Source organism: Prionailurus bengalensis, chromosome A2 (assembly GCF_016509475.1).
Source record: "Prionailurus bengalensis isolate Pbe53 chromosome A2, Fcat_Pben_1.1_paternal_pri, whole genome shotgun sequence".
Classification (NCBI taxonomy): domain Eukaryota; kingdom Metazoa; phylum Chordata; class Mammalia; order Carnivora; family Felidae; genus Prionailurus; species Prionailurus bengalensis.
This window is the reverse complement of record NC_057348.1, coordinates 70,846,208-70,869,882: the sequence shown is the minus strand read 5'-3', so window position 1 is coordinate 70,869,882 and position 23,675 is coordinate 70,846,208. Positions and strand designations below refer to the sequence as shown.

The 23,675-nt window shown below is 41.6% G+C and overlaps 1 long non-coding RNA gene across 1 annotated transcript; it reads right to left on the bottom strand.

Annotated features, from left to right (window-relative positions):
- Positions 1-5,076: 5,076 nt before the first annotated feature.
- LOC122487702 lies at positions 5,077-17,020 on the bottom strand. Its single transcript, XR_006298446.1, has 4 exons — positions 16,921-17,020; positions 8,256-8,461; positions 6,486-6,589; positions 5,077-6,221 (listed from the first exon to the last, which is right to left on the bottom strand). It is a non-coding gene; the product is annotated as an uncharacterized LOC122487702 (long non-coding RNA).
- Positions 17,021-23,675: the final 6,655 nt, after the last annotated feature.

Below are 23,675 nucleotides of genomic sequence, written 5' to 3'. Positions count from 1 at the left end.
AGATGTGCCAATAGAAGCGGAGGTTGAGTGACGTAGCCCTGAGCTAAGGGATGTGGGCCGCCTAAGGGAGATGGAAAAAACAAAGAATGGATTCTCCCCTAAAGCCTCTAGAAGAAATGTAGGCCCTGATTTTAACATCCTAACACCCTTTTCGGACTCTTGAGCTCCAGAACTATAATATAATTACTTAATTTGTGTTGTTTTAAGCCACTATATTTGTGCCAATTTGTTACAGCATAAATAAGAAACTAATATACTGAGTTTCTGGCTACACGAGGGAACCACGGTGGCCTCTGAAATTGACTATATGCATCACAATTAATTTGCCTGGACAACAGCTCATCAGGAATCTGTGGAAGAAAGAAGAAAGAAGAAAGAGGGAGATGATGGATGGAGAAGGCGGGGAGGGGAGGGGGAGGAGAGGAAAGGAAGGGAAAGAAGATCATTTTGTGAAAGTCTCAACGCCAGCTGGAACTTCAGGCCAGCTTTTCAGGTTCCAGCTGGAACATCAGGGAATATAGTTCGCAGGAAGTAATGCACATCAGACTCCATTCCTGAGAAGGAGCAGCTGCCCAGAAAGTAATCAGAGAAGACACTAAGAAAACCCTCTAAGTTCTCCTAATTCAGCTAAATAAGACCTCACGTAAAGACCCTGGGGCTTCTGGAGCCCTCTGCCATCTGGAAGCTGCCAAGACACTGGAGCCCACAGTGGTTGGGTGTTAGGGCATGAAGGGAGACCAAGGGAAATACTGCCTCCTGCCATTGTGTGTTCCTGGAGTTCGGGCTTTGCTCAAAGGAAAGTCCATCACCAGCAGACCTCATGTCTACTCTTGTGTTTTTTCAAACACAGTGAGGAAATATCAGAATCCAAATGCTCTGAGATTCTCAAGGGTCTTCCTAGGTTTGCTGGATCTCTATAAACTAATGCAGAAGTACAGCAAATGTCATTTTTTTCTTTGATTTGGATTCAAAAATTTCAGGCAGGTGTTTGTCCCATTTTGGGGATAGCTATAACTCATACCTAACTATAAACCACTATGTAAAGATGAGCAAAAGAGAAAAATGGTCAAATCTCTTAGAAAATATTGCAAGTCAATGAAAAAAAAGTTTTCTAGAACTGCAGAGAAACTTGCTGCCTGAACAGTAGGAAAATTTAGAGAATCTCTCATGTTCGATTCTAAATGATTGAAGAGGACGTTTTATCTTTGAAACAAATTTGAGTAGTCATGAATAAGGCTCAGGGGAGTCTGCATTAAGAATAAAAATATACACTGGCTGGTTGAAAGGTTATATACAAAACGAGTAGAGTATGATAAATCAGCTTTTGTAAAAATCACTTTGGAAAAATCGTAGACATGTATGAGGAACTTAGAAGCTACATGGAAAAGATGAGAAGAGGAAAATGATAAATAAAAGTTAACTTTCCCTAGCAATTGCTAATACTACAGTTGGCTGATGTATCTGAATAGCGTCTTCGTTGTCACTGAGGAAACTTTGTCCTGTTGAGTAATTCAACAGCTCATTTTGCAATAAACGGAACAGGAGGGATGAATGTACTCCAACCACAGATGACACTCTGGGCTATCTTCTGAGCACCAGGACCATGGTCTCCGTGAAGGCCTTCATGCTACAGATTAATGTCCTTTATCAAGGGTGAGAAAGAGGGTAACTATGGATCACACGCCCAATTTGATAACAATAAATTTGGGGTGGGGGAAGCAAATTGGGTTGTAACTCCACTTTTCAGTTCACAGGTCAAGTACAACCATAGGCTGCTTCAAATAGAAAAGTTTGGGGCGCCTGGGTGGCTCAGTCAGTTGAGCGTCTGACTTCGGCTCAGGTCATGATCTCATGGTCCGTGAGTTCGAGCCCTGCGTTGGGCTCTGTGCTGACAGCTCAGAGCCTGGAGACTGCTTCGGATTCTGTGTCTCCCTCTCTCTCTGACCCTCCCCAGTTCATGCCCTGTCTCTATCTGTCTCAAAAATAAATAAAACATTAAAAAAAAATTTTAAAAAAAGGTTTGGCAAAAATCAGTGAAAGCGGGGCTCGATCCCACCATCCTGGGATCATGACCTGAGCCGAAATCAAAAGCGAGTGTATCACTGACTGAGCCACCCAGGCACTCCAGTGAATTGTTTTTTTTTTTTTTAATTTTTTAATGTTTGTTTGTTTTACTTTTGAGGGAGAGAGCACAAGTCAGGGAGGGATAGAGAGAGGGGGACAGAAGATCTGTAGCCGGCTTCATGCTGACAGTAGGGAACCTGATGCAGGGCTTTGACTTGTGAACAGCAAGATTGTGTCCTGAGCCAAGGTCAGATGCTTAACCGACAGAGCCACGCAGGCACCCCAATTGTATTTTTTAAATTGTGTGTTACAGTCTTTTATACCAGTAAAATATATAAGTCTGTGTGTGCATATACACACACACACACACACACACACACATATGTATACATACATTTTTCAGAGCCAATTATTAAACATTTACTAGTGTGTTACTGCTTATAGATGATAATTGTTTCTTAAAAATCAATTAGAATTAATTGAAAAAGATAAGTGTATATAAAATAAGTACAAAATACTGGGGAAATATTTTATTTAATAAAATTGATAGCAGTATTCGATTTGTTCCTTGAAGACAACTTGCTAAAGTGGAGAATCATTAAAATTATACAAATATGCTTGCAAACATGACTTCAACTTAAAAATTCATGACAACTTGTCAATTTGGGGGTTATAAAACTAAAGTTATTTCCTTTAGCGTGTGTACACTCATTAAAATTCCCTTTTGTCTTTCTCACATAAATCATATCTGTTAATTCCAAGAGTTTGGGAACATCTGTGACCCAATGTGCATAACTTTCTCAGGTCACGCCAACAGGTAAGTTGCAGGGCTGGGATGTGACTCTAGGCAGTGTGGGCACGGGACCTGCGTTCTTCAGCAGTGCACTGTCCCGACTCTCCCACGTGGATGCTGGAGAACAGCAGACAGACCACTACTGTTCATCGTGCAGGAGCCATCGGCCAATGTCGGACAGAGGAATCAGGGAAGAGGGCTTGGGAAGATCTGTTATGAGAGTTAGTATAGCTTTATTTTATAACAGCAATAACTAGCGTAAAGGTATCATAAATATGTTAAGTTAAAACTACAATAAGGTACCACCTCACACCCACTAGGATTGCTAGAATGAAAGAGGCAGATAATAACAAGTGTTGGCAAGGATGGAGAAATTCGAACACCTAAACACTATACACGCAAATGGCGCAACTCTTGTGGAAAACAGCCTGGCCGTTACTCAGAGGGTTAAATATAGAGTCACCCTGAGACCCAGCAATTCTACTCTTGAGTGTCTACCCAAGAGAACTAAAGACACATGTCTACATGAATACTTCCACACCAATGTTAAACCTAACACCAAAAAGTGAAAAACAACCTATATGTCCAACAAGTGTTTTATTTTTATTTATTTTTAATTTTTTTTTCAACGTTTATTTATTTTTGGGACAGAGAGAGACAGAGCATGAACGGGGGAGGGGCAGAGAGAGAGGAAGACACAGAATGGGAAACAGGCTCCAGGCTCCGAGCCATCAGCCCAGAGCTCGAACTCCCGGACCGCGAGATCGTGACCTGGCTGAAGTCGGACGCTTAACCGACTGCGCCACCCAGGCGCCCCCCAACAAGTGTTTTAAAAAAAATCCCAAGAAAAAATATTAAGATACACATGAATACATACGACATGAAATACACTTGTTTTACGTGAAGAAAATATTACAACTTTGATGAGAATTATGAAAGAAGATTTTATTTTATTGAAAGAAAGGAGAGATGTATTTGTGAAAACATAATGTTGGGCTGTGTGGGGGCCTAAGGTGCTGTAGAACTCAGTATTATAAACAGATTAACTCGTCCCAAGTTACTTTTAAATTTTAATTATTTACTTTGGGTAGAAACCCTACCTTTCCCCCTTTTTGTACTTGGTAATGGGATTCTAAAGTTTTTTTTTTTAATTTTTTAATGTTTTTATTTATTTTTGAGAGAGAGAGAGAGGGTGGGGGAGGGACAGAGAGAGACAGAGGAGACAGAATCCGAAGCAGGCTCCAGGCTCTGAGCCGTCAGCACAGAGCCCGACACGGCGCTTGAACTCACAAGCTGTGAGATCATGACCTGAGCCGAAGTCCGACGCTTAACCCACTGAGCCACCCAGGTGCCCCTAAAGTTCATTTTTTCATTATTTTAAATATTTATTTTTGAAAGAGAACCAGAGAGGGGCAAAGAGAGGGGATCCAAAGCAGGCTCTGTGCTGTCAGTGCAGGGCCCAATGCAGGGATTGAACTCACAAACACCAGGATCATGACCTGACCTTAACTGACTGAGACACCCAGGTGCCCCAGGATTCTAAAGTTTATTGAAAATTTAAACTACTGGGAATTGTCCTGAAATTAAAAAAAATAATAAGAAGAGTAAAGAGAAAAGATTTACTGTACCACATATAAGGTATTATCAAGCTTTGGCATACATAAAGTATGAAGAAAGTGATATTTTAACTGAAGAGATCAGGAACACAATTTAATAGATGAGAAAATGTGTATACAAAATAATTGGGGAAGGAAACCATTATTGAATACATTATAACATGACAACGAGTAAAATATAAAATTCTCTTTCTGTCTCACACCTTACATTGAAATAAATTACAGACTGGTCAAAAGAAATTCAGTCTTCCTGAAAAGAAAGCCACAAAAGAACTAAAACAAAATGGTTATAGGTGATAACAGTTAACAAAGAGCATTGTAGGAATGAAAACTATAAAATAAACCACAAATTAATGTGTTGGAATATACAGAAGTGTTGGAATATACAGAAATGTAAATTTTCTGTCCATCAAAAGCATTATAACGTTTAAGATGAGATGGCAAAGGGGAAAATTTGTGCCACAGATAAAATGCTTCTTATCTGTAATATGTGAAATGCTTTTATAAGTCACTAAGAAAAAGACAACCAAAAACATATAAATAATATACACAATTAATTTATTTAATTAAAATATCCATGTATGAAAACATGGTTATGCACAAATAAAAAATTAAGTTCAAATTCACAGGAAATGAGATATTATTTTTTACATAGTTGGAAACAATGGAAAAGAATGATAACTGATGTTCTAAAAAGTGAAGTAAAAGGATATTCCTGAAAATTTTTATTTCCCTATAAATTTCTATCATCATTTCAAAGAGAAGTTATCCTAAGGGGATAATTAGTCATGTCAAAAGACTAACATATGAAGACATTCTTAATTGTATTATTTATTTTTATCAAAAATAACTAAGTAAAACCACCTTAATGGTCCCTGATAGGGTACATGCCCAACAAATTATGGTAAATCTACATGGTTGAAAATCATGTAACCACTAGCAATCATGGTTCTAAAGAATTTAATCATATGAGAAAAAACTCACGATATGTTGCCAAAAACTTTACGCACATAAGTTCAGTGATTCTCACGTGTACACACTCATGTATGTGAATGCACACACATGCACACACATGCACCAAACCATTTTTATAAAAACACTCACACATTAACTGAAAAAGTTTATGATGATCATCCATAATTTTTATATTCTCCTTAAGGTTTTAAGTTTTTTCCAAATTTCTATAATGAACTGATTTATTTTATAAGCAGGAACTAAGTATTAAAATAAAAACAAAATTTTCAATTGAAAGCATTGTATAGAACATTCACTGAGCATGTACCGTGTACCTTGCACTGTTCTTGATGCTAGGGCTGTGCCGGGGTCCCATCACATTTCTGCTCTCTAGAACCTTACATCCTAGTGACAGATCACACAAAAACATCTCCCCCAGACTCCGCGGCCAAAAAGAGTGTGTTTTAGGGGCTCAAAAAGCAACCAGCCCTGAGTGGAACCTCTTATTCTAACTCAACTGACTCCGAAGGAGTTTTTTACCTGTGTGAACACTGATTAACCCTGGACCGCTCACAAGGAAGCTGTGTCCAAGGTATCAGGTGTCCGATGCCACAACAGAAGATACGGGTGATTTAAATCCAGACTTGTTCTCTTTCCTGAAACGTAGAGGTTGTGATCCTGTTGTTTCCAAAGCTTGGCATTTCGAACATCTGTATCTTTACAGAAGATTCATAGTTTTTCTGCTGTATGGTTTGTGCAAATTCACAAGTAGTCTCAGATCCACAAAGACATGCCTATTTATAGCCAATGGGAGAGAAAATACTTATTCTATCAATTCTGTGTCACTTAAGTAAATTCATTTGTATCCACATTCTTTCATCCACGTTAGGTTCTAAATTTCTGGAGGATGGGAACCCTAGAGGCTATTCTGAAATTTGTATAGGCACTAACTTAAACACATTAATTTTTAATAAAGATTCTAATGCTTTAGGATGATTAACATGAGGTTACTCAGTACATAGTAAAGAACTGTGTACATCACCCGATTGACGACTTACCTGGGGTGGTGTATAAATACGCTCTTACAAACTTGTCCATACATGCTTTGCTAGCCATGCTGAAAATCATGTTTCCACACTATTTACACAAAATAAAGCAGATGCTGCCAAAAAAAAAAAAGCGCTTTATTCTTAGTTGACAGAATGTATATTTTTGCATTTGAGCCTATGTTACTGCAGGGCACAACATAGTTATAATGTATGTTTCTCTCTTTCATGACATCGTGTCAAGAAGGGAAGAAGAGGGAGGAAGGAGGAGGAGGGGAAAAAGAAGAAATTGTCAGGGCTAGATTATTTTTATATCAACCTATATGTTTAATCTGTGAAGAAATGGCTTATAGTAGCCCCATATTTGCTGTGTTCTACCTTTTAACATTTTTAAACATTCCAGCACATTCGCCATTTAGGTGATTAGGACCCAGACTCAGTTATGAGGACATCTAAGAAAGGTCCCCAAATCTACATACAGCTCAAAAGAAAATCATCACTTGACTTCCTAACAGCAGTATTTTAACCTTTTATGAGCAAAATTTTCTGTAGAGCTTCTAAAAACACTTTCTTGGGGCTCGTTTTCCATGATTACAGTTTTAGTAGATTTGGCCGGAACCAAGGATTGCTGTTTAAAACAAACAAAAACTACTTACACAGGTGATTCTCACATGTCCTGAAGGCAGAGAACCGCTATTTGAGATATGTGAAGACCTCCTCAATGATGTTAAAATCATGTTATGAAATTAACAGTTCACATGATGGAGTTTTCCCATACAACTTAGGTGTATCAATTTGGTTCAAATCAACCAATATTTGCCAAGAATCTGTCAGGTACAAATCACCTTCCTGTGACTGGGGAACACAAAGATATGCTGAAAACAAAAGAAAACAAAAAACCTATCGCAGCCCTAAATGATTAAGCCCTACTGATTAAACTCCAAGAGAGAATCTGGAAGGCTCTACAAGGCATGACACAAATGCTATGAGGGGCGGAAAGAGGGAAAGGTCTCACCGCTCTCACAAAATCATGAAAAGCATTATTAAAGATGTAGTCGAGGCAGGCATTGAAGAATTGAAGGGAATCTGACAGGCTGAAGTTGGAGGGGCCGGCCAGGGCAGGACCCCGAAGGAGGAAGGAAAGGATGGATGGGAGCAAACTGGCTGAAGCTTAAGTAGAAAAAATAAAGCGAGAAAGTCCTTTTGGGAAATTAATTCCATAGGCAAGAACTCAAACCAAGGAAATGAAAGAAATTCCCTTACCACCATAGAACCTAATAAAAACTCATTTTCAAAGAACGAGCTCAGAGAAAGGAATAGTAAAAACAATAGAATGAATGGAAAAAAATGGAGATTGCAGTTAAAGAAACAAAATAAGGAACAAAACAGCAATATTGGAAACACATACATTAGGCATGTAATAAACAGAACACCATGTCTGAAATTTAATTATTGAAATAAAGGCTTTAGATAAGGGTTGGTGCAGAGGGGAAACAGAAAACAATTAAAACATTTAGATAGATGACATCTTATTTCATTAAAGCAAAGTTACCATCAACTGCAAGACACATGGCTATTTTACGTAGCACTCAAAAAGGAAAAAAGAGCTGCCGATGACACCAGGACACAAGGTTGTCTTAGCATTTTTATATTTACTGATGGAGCTCATTTAATCATAGGCAAGATTGTTTTATATCACGTACGGTTCTGGCACACACAAAAAGGATACCTTATCAAGATTTATAACAAGATAAACGAGTTAAGACATAACTAGTTTCTCACATTGTGTCCAATTGCCCTCCATCGCTTTCCAGCTCAGAGTTGTTGATGTCTGTGTTTTTCTCCAGCTGATGTCTCAGTAGCACAGCATAACCCAGCATCATCTAATCGTGACCGTTATCGTTTGTGAGAAAATATGGCATTGAGTCATTCTGCCGTCAATGAATATCTGTTTCAAAGATAATCCAACACACAAACGGCAGATGTACCTGAATTAAAAAAGTCAGAGAACGGATTCTTGGAAATGTATTCAAGTTGTAAGTACAAAAGTTCACTTAATAAGGTACACTCTGTTCCAGAAAAAAATAGAGAGAGAATTTGGACACAAAAGAAATACTGATGAAGGTACCACGTTTCAAGAATGGGCTGTATAGTATATTACTGAAGCATGTGGAGCTGACAGTAAGACTGCCAGCGTTCAGCTCTCAGTTCTTTTTAGCTACAGTCTGTGTCCTCACTGGCAATCTGTGCTACCTCTCTAGGGGGGGCTGGGGGGTCAAAATGCCATATCTCAGAAGGTTGTTGTGAGGATGAAGCAACTGTCAGGAAGCGGGTTGAATATAACTGTTCGGTTAAAAACGATCATTCAGAGGGGTGCCTGGGTGGCTCAGTTGGTTGAGCATCTGACTTCGGCTGGGGTCACGATCTCGCGGTTCGTAAGTTCGAGCCCCGCATCAGGCTCTGTGCTGACAGCTCAGAGTCTGGAGCCTGCTTGGGATTCTGTGTCTCCCTCTCTCTGCCCCTCCCCCACGCATGCTCTGCCTCTCTCTGTCTCTCAAAAATAACAAATAAATGTGAAAAAAACAAAAACAATCATTCAGAGTTCTACACTGGCTGACATGGAGTCACAGAGACTGGACTTACTCTCCCTCCTGAAACTAACACCCATTGGACCAACTGTATGGAACAAGAAGGGTTTTCAAGACATGAGACCCTCCTGCGCCCCACTCCCCACAACACACCACAGTGATCCCTGAGGGACTGGAAAAGAATGAGATGTGCCCCACAGATGCTCAAATGTGTCTTCTGGGGAGAGGTTCTACGCCCCCCGGGGGAAATGGGACCCCAGGTGGAGCCAGTGGTTTCCCAGAGCTGAAGAGATGGAGATGGGCTTCTGGGGAGGCCAGGTGTCCAGAGTACGGGGCAGAGGGCCGGAGAGGGGAGAGCTGTCCAGAGGAACTCAGGAGATCTGTGGGGGGTCCCCATCCACTGTCAGCACATGCAAGGGAGGAAGCTATCTGAGAACCATCGAAAGGATTCTCGCAGGGTTCTCACAGGGCCAGAAATTGTTCTGTTCCCAAGAGCCAGAGTGGGAAGCCTCAGAATTCATGGGCCATCGGGGACAGTGCTCAGAGGCCTCAGTCATAGGAAAAAATTAGCTCCAGACCAAATGCTGCTCTGGGCCAGCCTAACAGAGCTTGGAGGCAAGACCCACAATGTCCTCAATGTGTTAAATGTTTCTAAATAACTCTTTTGGTGACATGTCTGATCAAATCTTTTGCCCATTTCTTTTTCAGTTGGATTTTTTGTTTTTTAGTATTAAATTAAAAACAAATTTTTTAATGTTTATTTATTTTTGAAGGAGAGAGAGTGTGTGAGTGAGTGGGTGAGGGGTGGGTAGAGAGAAAGGGAGACACAGAATCTGAAGCAGGCACCAGGCTCTGAGTTGTCAGCACAGAGCCCGATGTGGGGCTCGAACCCACGAACTGGGAGATCATGACCTGAGCCGAAGTCAGACGCTCAACCGACTGAGCCACCCAGGTGCCCCTTTAGTATTAAATTTTTAAAGTTTTTTTTTTAATATAGTTTCCAGTTTTATTGACATATAATCGAAACATAACATTGTATTAGCTTAAAATATACAACATAATTATTTGGTATATATGTTATATAAATAATATACATATAGCAAAATGATTAGTTAACATCTGTCACCTCACGTAGCTACAGACTTTTTTTTTCTTGTGATGAGAAGTTTTACGTTCTGCTCTCTTAGCAACTTTCAAATACACAATACATGTATTCTGGTTACAAGACCTTTTCAGAGGTGTGGTTTGCAAACGCTTTCTCCCAGTGTGTGATTTGTATTTTCATTCTCTTGGCAGTGTTATCTAAAGGGCAGAAGTTCGGGGCCTCTAGGTGGCCCAGTCGGTTAAACGTCGGATTTCGGCTCAGGTCATGATCTCGCGGTTCCTGAGTTTGAGCCCCGCGTGGGGCTCTGTGCTGACAGCTCAGCGCCTGGGGCCTGCTTCAGGTTCTGTGTCTCCCTCTCTCTCTGCTCCTCCTCTGCTTGCACTCTTGTCTCTTTTTCAAAAATAAATAAAACACTAGAAAAACAACTAAAAAGTTAAAGGGCAGAAGTTCTTATTTTGATAAATTCCAAGTTATCAACACACACACACACCCACCCACACACACACACAGAGCAATATTCATTGCTGCTTTATTTGCAATAGGAAAAACCTGGAAATAATGCAAATGCCCTCAACAAGTGCATGGATAAATAAATTTTGGTACATTCATACAGTAGTATACTACCGCTCAGTAATGGACTACGTAAATATATGAATAAACTATTCACACATTCAACAACTTGCATGAATCTCAAAATAATTATGCTCAGTAAAAGAAGGCAGGCCAAAACAGGAGGTACAAATTGTATGATTCCATGTATAGATAACTCTAGAAAACCCAAGCTAATGTGCAGTGATGCAAGCAGAACAGCAGTTACCTGGAAAGGGCAGATGGAGACAGCCGGAATTACAAGGGGGCACAAGGATACATTTGGAAGCAGTGAACATGTCTGTTATCTTCATTGTGGTGATTATTTGATGGTTATATACATACTCTGAAACTTATCAAATCGTACACTATGACCATGTATATTTTATTTTATGTACATTATACTTCAATAAAGTTCTAAAAATTATTCAGTCATCCAAGCAAAAAGCAACCACGTACTAAGAAAGGTGGGGGAGGGGCGCCTGGGTGGCGCAGTCGGTTAAGCGTCCGGCTTCAGCCAGGTCACCATCTCGCGGTCCGTGAGTTCGAGCCCCGCGTCCGGCTCTGGGCTGATGGCTCAGAGCCTGGAGCCTGTTTCCAATTCTGTGTCTCCCTCTCTCTCTGCCCCTCCCGCATTCATGCTCTGTCTCTCTCTGTCCCAAAAATAAATAAACGTTAAAAAAAAAAAAATTTAAAAAAAAAAAAGAAAGGTGGGGGAAAAAAGGTGGAAAAATATCAAGCTAACCTCAGATTTCTCCATGGCCATATAACTTGATTTACTTAGTGATTTTTTTTTAAGTTTTTGTTTATTTATTTTGAGAGAGAGGAAGCACAAGTGGGTGGAGGGACAGAGAGAGAGAATCCCAAGCAGGCTCCACACTGTCAGTGCAGAGCCCAACTCAGGGTTCGAATCCACGAGCCGAGCCGGGAAATCATGACCTGAGCTAAGGTCGGAGGCTTAACCCACAGAGCCCCCCAGGCGCCCCTATTTACTTGGTGATTTTATCAAGATAGTTGGTGGACTTTTTCATGTCTGTAAGAGCCCAGAGGCTACAGCATCGACGATCATTTCTTTAAAAGAAAAAGTAAAGGACTGCAAATCATTACAAGCATTTCAACTGGTACAGGCCAGTCCTGGGCTGTTGCAGGAGCTCTGGAAAGTATCTCAGGGCCCTAATCCTGTCTGAGTACCTGGGTAAAGGCCACTCTGGGCAAAGCACATCTGTGCTAAGATAAAGAGAAGTTTTCTGGGTGAAGAAGAGTCCCAAGAGTGTCTTGGGAAGAAAGAACACGTGCAAATGAGGTCCTCCCTTACTGTGAGCTAATCTGCTTCCCAGGAAATGGTGCCAGGTCTAGGAAATTCGATTCGGATGCTTAAGAGTTTGGCCAAAGTCACCCTAGGAAGTGACCAAGACCAGTGAAAATTTAAACAGCTCTGTTTGACCTATTTGATCCAAAAAAAAAAAAAAAAAAAGCAAGCCCAAACCCAGAAAGCTATATAATGTAACCATGAGGGCTGAAAAAGGGAAGAGTAATTCATACTACCGTCCGGAAAATACAAAAGACACATGTGGAAGTTCCCAAATATCTGTCTTGAAAAAAAATAAGTAAATAACCCACCCTTGTGACCTGAAACTAATGTAACGCTGTGTGTATCAATCATATATATAAACTTCCAAGGGCTTACTGAGCTCTCACTGGATGAAATCCAAGCGCATTTGCACCCCATACCCAAGCCTGCATCATTCGCTCACTGCCTAGCTTTCTGCATGTATTTCATCCGTCTCTCTTCTTCACGTTCCTTCCAGCTGCACCCAACAAGCCCCAATTTTGGAAGGCCTTGCTGGCTTCCGGTGGCTAGGTTGGCTTCCTCTGCGGGAAAGTTCCACCCCGCCATCCTCCAGGCCCCACCACTCCTCCTCCAAAGGGCGCTTGGCGAGTGGAGAAGTCTGCGCCCAGGCTCAGTGCTATCCATCCGCTCGCCAGCGCAGAGGATGTGCTCCACCCAGTCGGCCCCCCATCCCTGTCACTTTTTTAAACCTCCAAAGGAGTGATGAAAGATCTAAAAAATGAAGCACCTTAAAATTGCAGCATTTCCTGGGTGATGCACAATACCCGGGTCCTCCTCGGGAGCGGAAGGACATTTGGGGAGGGTTGGGATCGGGCTGTTAAGCAGTGGCTTTCAAATGTTTTAAAAGCTTTTTTAAATATTTATTTATTTTTGAGAGAGACGGAGAGACAGAGCATGAGGTGGGGGGGGGGGGGGGGGGGGGGAGGGACAGAAAGAGAGGGAGACACAGAGTGGGAAGCAGGTTCCAGGCTTTGGACTGTCAGGGCAGAGCCCAATGCGGGCCTGGAACTCACAACCAGCGAGATCATGACCTGGGCTGAAGTCGGGCGCTTAACTGACTGAGCCAGGGAAATATCTTAAACAGTGGAGGCCTTTTTCTCACCCCAAATTTTACCTGGGATTCCAACATACAGTATAGGTTAAAGTAGGACTTCATGAGTAAAAGTTTTTTATCTCACATGGGGAAGGGCCATCCGTAAGAACACTGGGGCAGTTTAGGTACCCGGCCTATTTGAGTGTCTGTGCTTTTTAATTACAATTTTATTTAAAGTTTTTAATATGTCTTTTAAAAAGCCACTCAGACATTTGCAGACCCTGAAGCAGTCCTGAGCCTGGCTTGAAAATGACTGCTTAAATTCGGGAGGAGTGAGGCTTAGGCAGGAATCAACGGGCATTCAGGGAATTCAATGGTGTTGCTTGATTTAAGCCTGGGTCTTTCCAATTCTGAAAGCCCGGGCTCTTTCCATTGCATCACTGCTCTCCAGGCTTTGTGAATTCGCCCTGAGGAGTTACAGACAGGCATTTGCACCGTCCTGAGTTTCTAATTAACAGACCAGAAAATGCACTGGCGAGAGGTGGGGAGCTGAGAACCCAGCAGCGCGGCGCTCTGCAAAGTGCTCACTGTCCTGTGGGGCATGCCGGCGCAATCCTGCAACCCTCCGGGAAAAGTACTTTCGTGGAGGCCACAGTGAACTGGGCTCGGGCAGCGGCTTCACCGTTGATAAAAACGGAAGGTATCTGACTTCGTCCCAATACTTTCCGGAACGGCCAGTATCAAGTGCAATTTGTGGGGTTCCTTCACCTCAATAGAAGCAGAAGGTTCTGAATGGAGTGGTTGTGCGCCAGCTTGGCAGTAATCTGAGCCACCGCCCAACCCCCCCCCCCCCAACCAAGGATAATAGGCATCTGGACCCCGCAACCAGAGCTATGTAAAGCTAATACACGCAGACGCTGTGGGCTTCAGCCTGTCGAAAAAGGCAGGGAGGTTGCATGGTATATTAAATTCACTGAATTTTACAGCTCACATCTGGCCTCAAGGACAGCTGTGGTCAGGTTTCCTGAAAGACTTCAGTGAAAAATGGTAAAGTCAAAATATTTGAGCCTCTCTGTTTGCACTGAAGCAACTTGTTCATCAGTGGGTCTGCACTGGGACTTACTAGTTACCAGTTTCACTTTACTTAAGGCAAGAGTAAACTTCTGAAACACAATTAAACAGCATCCTTGGACTCAGGGGAGTCTTACTCATGCAGCGTTGTCCTTTCCGTTTGAGAAACATATCTTTATATTGTTAGAAAATTATGAATGGGTCTCTTAACATCCCTTGAGTTTTGCTTACCTTGATACCCATTTGGCACTTAATGATGGATAAGTGGTTTAAACAGAGAGTGTGAAATGATTGGCGTGTAGGCAGCCTCCTTGCATGTCCGAGATTTTGAATAAAAGGGAATTTAGCATAAATAACAACTGTTAATCATAACCGTGAAAACGAAACTGGGGTTTTACATTCAACAGAAAAGTTGCATCTCAACACTGTCGGGTACGTTGGGCAGTCTGTTTCTAATCTGTCAGAAAGCACAACATGGATTTAATGTGACCCTGAAGGATATAAGGAAAACAGGGCTTGCCCTCTGATCCTCCATTTGAAGCTTGTTGAATTAGTCCAAGCACATTTGAAATGAATCAAGATGGTTAACATCTGCCTCTCTTTATTAGAAAAACTCTCTTTTTATTATAAATAAACACTTTGTCCGGGTATGATTGTGAATTCCACTAGTCCATGGACTTGGGTTTCCGGAGCAACTTGAGCACCGGACCAGAAGCGCAAAGCATCTTCTAAATCTCTCTAGAATCCATTGGTGAACGCAGAGAAAGGAACCAATAATTAGCTAGTACATTGCAGGCTTTTTACCTCAACCCAGGTAGCAGCGGATTCAGCTACGTCGCAGAACCTTGGACCACTGGGTCACGACTTTCCGGACTTACATCGCAACGGAATGGCACAGAGGTGCCTGGAGCTCTGTAGGAACATGCCTCAGTCAGCCCTTCACTGGTCATCAGAACACGGAAGAGGCCCACCAGACAGTCGATTTGCCTCTCAGCCTCCTCAGTGTGGGTGTTCACTGATACCAGAGGGATAAAGTAGGCCCAGATGAGGTAGTTCTTTAAGGGGCTGTGGGTATTAGAAAACAGGACTTTCAAGAGAGGTTGGGTCTCCTCCCCCCACATCTTCCATCTTCCCTTTCCTTCTGCTCCCAAGAACATACAGTATGTAGCTTTATGGTTGTTCATCAGAGCAACCGTTCTGCTGTTGCTTATACCCTATTTAATGGCTGAGGCATAATGGGGTGGTCCTGTGAATTCAGGAGAGTTGTTCCTCCCCAAAAGCCAGAAAATTTAAAAGCCTGTATTGAGTGTGAACCCTGTTCACTGAAAGAACAACTATACCCTCTCATCCAAAAGAGACTGACTCAGGGGCACCTGGGTGGCTCAGTCGGTTAAGCGTCTGACTTCGGCTCAGGTCATGATCTCATGGTTCGTGAGTTCAAGCTCCGCCTCGGATTCCGTGCTGACAGCTCAGAGCCTGGTGCCTGCTTCAGATTCTGTGTCTCCCTCTCTTTCTGCCCCTCCCTGCTCATGCCCTCTCTCTCTTTCTCTCTCAAAAAAAAAATAAACATTAAAAAAAAGAGACTGACTTGAATAGTACCTTATTATGGATGACTTTGGACATGATACTTCACTCCTTGAGGACTATTTATCTAGTTCAAAAACAACAGAATATTGGCATCTGAAGAATAATCCCCGCAGTGTGCCTTCACTTACATTTACCATTAATGCCTTCTGGTCACCCTGTAGTGGAGACATGATCAACCCATTTAATCCAGGAAGAAAATTAAGGTCTGATATTTGTACTTGCTAAAATGTAAAATGGGATTAACCTTCCATCTTCCCATTTCTCAGCCCTATGCTCATTTCAAAGCACTAAATCCAAGGGACCTAAAAAAGAGAGAGGTAAAGAGATCCCCTGAAAACTGTTACTGTCCTACATTTTACAGGGTCTGATTGAAAGAAAGATATTCTGTTTTTGATATATGACAGACTAGTGCTAGGTCAACCCACTGAAAACAAACAAATAGAAAAGCTAGATGAAATATTAAAAAAAAAAAATCTTGTTAAAACAACCACTCAGTGATTGTGACATACAAACCTTAAGGGAAGGAAGCGTTGTCTGTTTCTTACCCTGATGCACCCCCAACACATAGAAGTAGCTGGCATATTGGGAGCACTCCAGAACTATTTGTTGAATGATTGCTTTGGTGAGCTAGCAAGCAAGTGAATACTTGGGTCCAGATCTCAGTGAACATGAGAACCTAGAGAGGCAAGCATGGCATTTCATCCAGTATTTTCACCTTGAGAACATTTGCAGAAGACGACCATTTAAGCTTTTATGATCCTGTTCAGTGTGGAGGCCAGAAAGTAAAGCGCAGGTCCCTTCCAAGTAAGAGTCTAATGGGAAACCTTTCCCCATAACGTGGGAACATCAAGAAGCTATATCTTCAGTAAGACAGTGAACTAGAGATAAACTCTCCCCCTGCCTTTTGACCAGTAAATGGTAACAGGGAAAAGAAAAAAAAGGAGAAAAAGAGAAAGAAAATTGCCTGTCTCAAATCTTGGCACTGAGAGGAAGGGGAGACAAGACTGAGAAATTATATTTATAAGCGAGCTCTCCTGTGGATTTGTTGCCCTAATTTCATAGCATCTGGATGGCCCGGAAACTTTCAAATAGAATTGTTTAAATAATCCTAGATTGGTTGTTACCTGGCAGAGGAAAGCAATAATCCTTTTCTTCTTCTTCTTCTTTTTTTTTTTTAATGTTTATTTATTTTTAAAAGAGAGAGAGATAGAGTGCCAGTGAGGGAGGGGCAGAGAGAGAGACACACAGAGTCCAAAGTAGGCTCCAGGCTCTGAGCTCTGATCTTTCAGCACGTAGCCAGCTGCAGAGTTTGAACCCATGAGCTGTGAGATCATGACCTGAACTAAAGGCAGATGCTCAAACAACTGAGCCACCTAGGCTTAGGTACAAAGGTACTAACCTTTGTCTCAGTACTTATAAGATTTACACGCATAAGCAAACCACACAGGAAAATTAGCAGCTTACATTAGGGTTTTTTTGTTTTGTTTTGGTTTGGTTTGGTTTGGGTTTTTTTGAGAAAAAGAGAGAGAGAGAAGGGGGGGAAGGGTAAGAGAGAGAGAACTCAGGCCGGCTTCACTCCCAGTGTGGAGCCCAATACAGGGCTTGATCCCATGACACTGGGATAATGACCTGAGCCTAATTCAAGAGTCAGATGCTCAACCAACTAAGCCACCAAGTGCCCCACAGCTCACATTGTTAAAATGACTGAACAGATGAAGAAACAAGATATCTTTGAGTGAGAAACAGCAGAGTTGAACACTGTATGTGAAATTTTAGACACGGAAACAAAACAACTATGTTTGCAAAGTTTAAGTTAGTAGAATATGAGCTACAACTTTGCCTAAACAGAGAATAAAATACTGCAAAATAACAAAGCAAAGAAGAATCAAAACTTTTAGAAAGAAAACACATCATGATGAAAATTTAAAAACTCAGTTTGTTTGCATTTGAAAACAGATTAGACAAAGCTGGAGATTAAAGAGTAAATTGGAACACTGAGCTGAAGGATTTATCCAGAATGTAGCACAAAAGACAAAGAAACAGTAATTATAAAGGAGAGGTAAGAGACATGAAGGATAAAATGAAAAGTTCTCACTTATTCTTAGTTGCAATTCTAGAAGTGGAAAAGATAAAGAATGTGGCAAAGGAAATGTCTGCAGAGAAAATTATGAGAATTTTCAGACCAAGAGATTCAAGAATTGAAATACGACATAGGGGGGCGCCTGGGTGGCTCAGTCAGTTGAGTGTCCAACTCTTGATTTCAGCTCTGGTCATGATCCCAGGGTTGTGAGATTGAGCCCCATGTCGGGCTCCACACTGAGTGTGGAACCTGCTTGAGATTCTCTCTTCCTCTCCTCTGCCCCTCTCCCCCACTCATGCTATTGAGAAAGAGAAAAAGAAAGAAAGAAAGAAAGAAAGAAAGAAAGAAAGAAAGAAAGAAGAAAGAAAGAAAGAAAGAAAGAAAGAAAGAAAGAAAGAAAGAAAGAAAAAGAAAGTAAGTATAAGATCATTTTAACACTGGGAAATTTGAATGCCAAAGCAGAGGTACTATAAGGGAAGCAAGAGAGGAAAGGCAATTTGCCTTCAAAAGTATGTCAAACTGACAACAGACTTCTCAAAAGCCACATGGAAACTAGAAGATAGGGCAGTGGAAATTTCATTGTACTGAGAGGAAAAACAAGCAAACAAGCAAACTAAACCCAGGAACTATTCAACCTAGGAGCCTAAGAAAATATTTTTCAGAAATGAAGTTGGATATTTTTAGAGAAACAAGAATAGATAGGTTTTGTTACCCACAGAACTCATTAAAGAAAATTCTAAGGGTGCCTGGGCAGCACAGTGGATTAAGCATCTGACTCTTGGTATTGGCCTAGGTCATGATCTCACTGTCTGTGGGATAGAGCCCCACATTGGGCTCTGCGCTGACAGCATGAAGCCTGCTCGGGATTCTTCCTCTCTCTCCCTGTCTCTCTGCCTTTCCTCCACTCATACTCTCTCACTCTCTGAAATAAATAAGCATTTCTTTTACATATTAAAAATAAAAAAAGATTCTAAAGTATGCCTTCAGCTCAAAGGAAAGTAATTTCCAGGTAATGATTTGGAATGCCAGGAATAACAAAGAGCTAACAAAGAAATGCATATTTGGGTAATATTTAATGACTACTGACTGAATAAATCCACAGTAACTCTTCTGACATTGAGAAATAACGTACAACATAAAAAGAGCATAAAATGTGGGAAGGAAGTGAATGGAGCCAAGGTATTCTAAGATCCTTATATTTCTGGAAAGAGGATAAAGATATTAATGAAATTTAATGTTGATAAATGGGCATGTTATAATTTCTTAGATAAACACCAAAAGAATAGAAACTGAATGCACAATATCCAAACTAGAGAAGGAAAAAGATGGATAAAAAACCAAGTTCTCAAACGTCCAAAAATGAACAAATAAGTGCATACAAGACAACTGAAAAACAAAAAACAAGACGACAGATGCAAATTAAAATACAGTACATGAGACATTCATTACAGCAAATGTAAATAGACTCAATAATGCAATTAAAATGCTAAAGTTGTCAGGCTGAATTTAAAAAAATGTTTTTAATGTTTATTTTTGAGAGAGAGAGAGAAAGAGAGAGAGACAGTGTGAGCAGGGGAAGGGCAGAGAGGAAGGGAGACACAGAATCCAAAGCAGGCTCCAGGCTCTGAGCTGTCAGCACAGAGCCCAATATGGGACTCGAACCGATCATGACCTAAGCCAACGTCGGCTGCTTAATGGACTGAGCCACCCATTCGCCCCTTCAGGATGAATTTTTCAAAAGCCAACTCTATGGACATGTGTTTACACAAGGCAGATTCCCAGCACTAAGGGCACAAGAGACTAAAAGTAAAGGGATAGAAGATAATGTATCAGGAAATATTAATAATAACAAAAGCCACTGTATGTTAATCATCTACAAAAAAGATTCTAAGGTCAAAAGATTTCCTAGATATAAGTGAATTTCAGATTGCAAATGATTCAATTTATCAGTAAGGTGTAGCAATTGTAAATGTGTATGCACCAAAGAACATAGTCTTGCTGGAGCAGCCACAGAGCCACAGTGTTATCGCCAGAAGAACAGAGCCATGCCAGACCTTACACCTTTCCAGCAAATATTCACTTCTAGAAAAAAGGGATGAACCCCCCTGAGTGGAGTCTGCTATAAACTAATTTTAGTTGACAAGAATATATATATATATAGTTGACAAGCATATATGTAGGAGTTAAATTTTATAGCATATAATTGAAAAGAAATCCATCAACGGTCAAATAATTTACAGTGCATTTATGCAGTGGACTACCACAGAATAGTGAAAATCAATGAATATCCTACATCCACATAGAAGAATTGACAAAACATGAGCAAAACTATCAAGTCAGAGAAAGTACATGCAGTATGACTCCAACTGTAAAGCATTTTAGTAACCGATCAGACGAAGCAACGCATTATTGGGATATATGCAAAAGTCTTAAAATCATAAAGAACAGCACAGCAATGATTATCACAAAAGCCAGGATACTGATTACATTTGGTGGAGAGGGAGGAGTGACACACGGAATGGGTATCTAGGAAAATGGCACAATCTATTTGGATGGATTACAACTCTACATGGATGTTTAGTTCTTGGGTATTCTCTGTATTATTATTTTAGCAAACTAAAATATATGCACAAAAGTGCAGAAACAGAAGTATACAGCTCAGTGAAAGGAGCTAAAATTTCCAGCACATCAGAACTCCATCTGAATCACTAGCTATCCTAATGGGGGAGAAAAGAGAGAGAGAGAGAGAGAGAGAGAGAGAGAGAGAGAGAGAGACAAAGTAAGCAGAAGTTTACAAAATAAAGAATGGCAGGTCAGCCCCTCAAAGGTAACTCTATTCTGGCTTCCAACACTATCAATCAGTTTTGCCTGTTTTGCACTTTCTATAAATGGAACTACATAGTACATATTCTTTTTATTTTTAGTCTGGTTGCATTTCCTCAATAATTGGTTTGTGAAATTTACCCATGTTGTTGCATGCATAAAGAGGTGTTTTTTTTTTCATTCCCTGCTTTATCATTTTGAAATCACACATATATATGTGTGTTTTGTGTGCATCTGTTTTATTTCACAATAAAACAAATGAAAATAAAACTTTGAAAGGTCAGATTCAGTAATTAGGTAGTTCCTGCTACTCTTTGCAGATCTCTTAAAAGTTGTAAATCCTAACTATCCAAATATTTTCGACATTAAATATTTCCAGAGAGGCTGGAATGAAAGTCATGTCTCAAACACCTCCCTCTTTCTACTTTTGCTGCCAAGCCCAAGCCAGACACCGGGATAACAGATACAGACTCTGTCAAATACGTTCACCTGAAGTCTGTTTACGAGACCAATTTCAAAAAGCAAAAACAAAGATGTGCTTGCTCAGCCGCATTCCCCCCAGGAGATCCGCTCCCAACAGAGCTTTGCAGCAGGTCAACTATCACCAACCAGCTCCACTCTTCCCAGCCCTCACCCCCCTCACACACACATATTCACCTGTTTGCCCTTCTGATCTGTAGCTCCCACCCCTGCACCACAGGCTTAATCCCGATTTCTCCCTCCTTTTCAGGAGTCACAGTAAAATGTGAAAAAGAAGGGATTATTCTATATTTCCAGGGGCTGTCTACATTTTACAAGGCTAACGGTAAGGGCAAAGTTCAGCCATGGTGATGAAATAGTCGAGGGAGATTTGGGGTGGGTCCTTTACGTTACGTCAGGTGGGCATTACCCTCGTTTGCTTGCAACTGAGCCGACTCCAGACCCCGTGCCCTGGGACGCTCTGTCTGTTCTAAGCAGGAGGACTTCTGACAGCAGGAAGGAGACTTTTTAGCTTTAGCCTTGTGGACTCCAGACCAGAAACCACAATTCAAAGATGAAAGCTAATCTTCCCAGCAGAAAAATCTTTCTGAGCTGCTGCCACCGAAAAGAGCAAGAAGTCAACCCCCGCAGAGGCCATGGTGGGGACACGCAGCGACTGCCCGGCCTCCTCGGCAGTCTCAGCAGTGCCCGGAAACGCCCCCGTCTGAGGGGCTGGAGGCCAGACCTGCGCATGCTCACAGGGCTTCTGAAGCTGTTTCCCTGAGGATGCTGGTTTCACTGAGCTCCTCTCTGGGGGTGGTCTTCCACCCCAGAGGGACCCAACTTTCCGATTTGCCCTAAAGAGTCCTGATGTATGCCTGTTATCTTAGGATCTTGTTGGTCCTGAAAATTTAATTTTCTAACAAGGTGGCAGTGGTAGTAGTCGCATTAAAGTATCTTGGGAAAGGTTGGATACCTTTTTAGCTCCACCTTCTGCCATAGTCTCATCTAGGAGTTCGGGAAGTGCATGATCAACCAGCAGAGTTGACTCTTTATTGCCTGGTTAGACCAGAAAGACGACCAGGGATCACCTACTCTCTTGTTGCACGTCTTCCCATATGAAACACTTCCTTACGCTGGACCTTTCCCCCTTCTTAGAAGTCAAGAAAAATTAGAATACATTTTTCCTCTAAATTTTTTCACATCCCATTCTCATCTCACAGCCTCTTTTTTTTTTTAAGTGCATTTATTCATATTTGAGAGAGCACAAGCGGGAGAGGGGCAGAGAGAGAAGGAGACACAGAATCTGAAGCAGGCTCCAGGCTCTGAGCTGTTAGTGCAGAGCCCCACACGGGCTCAAACCTACGAAACATGAGATCGTGACCTGAGCAGAAGTTGGATGCTTAACCAACTGAGCCACCCCAGTGCCCCTCAAAGCCTCTCAATGTAGCTTTTATCTTCACTCTTCCTCTGAAACTCCTCCCGAAAAAAAATCACCAATGTTCTCCCTATTGGCATTTCACGAAAAAATATTGTTGCTATTATTTCCTTGATCTTCTGCAGAAGTTGATGCATTTACTGTTACACTTCTTGGAATTCTGTATGTGCCTGGATTCTTGTAACCACTTCCTCCTGATTTTTCTTATCCCTCCAGGTCCACTACTTTTTCTCTCTTTTTTACTTCTCCCTGATACATCCTTCCCAAATCTGAGCATTTCTTCTCAATCTCCTTCATGGGAGCATCAGGGTTCCCAGGATTCCTCAGCTTGGCTTGCAATGGTCCTCACTTGACTGCTGTCTCAGGGCAAGCCCACCCATGCTGCTGGTCATCTATACCTATGGGACAATGACCCCAAACTGTCTTCCTCGCCCCACTTTTCATGAGCATACCAAATTCATATCCCTACTTGCCCCCTAAAATGCATACACTTACTTGCCACATAAATAGCTCACAGCTCAAGGGGCCCAACATACCTCATTATTTTCCTTTCAAACCTATTCCCTGTGATCCCTAACTTTGTTTATCATGGCTCTACCATGCAGTAGTCACTCAGGCCAGAACCTGGAATTTTTCTGAGATGCTGCACCCCCTTGAGTGTCCAGTATCCAATGAATCATCAGAGTTACTTTTTATGCTCCATATTTTTCAAAATGCTTCCCATCTTTTATATCTTCTATTCTCAGGCCTTCAATCCCTAACTTTTCTCCCTTCTTACACCCTCATCACTCCATGCCGACACTAGGCTATTATGAACACATCACTCAAGTTTTTTTTTTTTTCAACGTTTTTATTTATTTTTTGGGGGGACAGAGAGAGACAAAGCATGAACGGGGGAGGGGCAGAGAGAGAGGGAGACACAGAATCGGAAACAGGCTCCAGGCTCTGAGCCATCAGCCCAGAGCCTGACGTGGGGCTCGAACTCACGGACCACGAGATCGTGACCTGGCTGAAGTCGGACGCTTAACCGACTACGCCACCCAGGCGCCCCTCACTCAAGTTTTTAAAAACAAACGTTT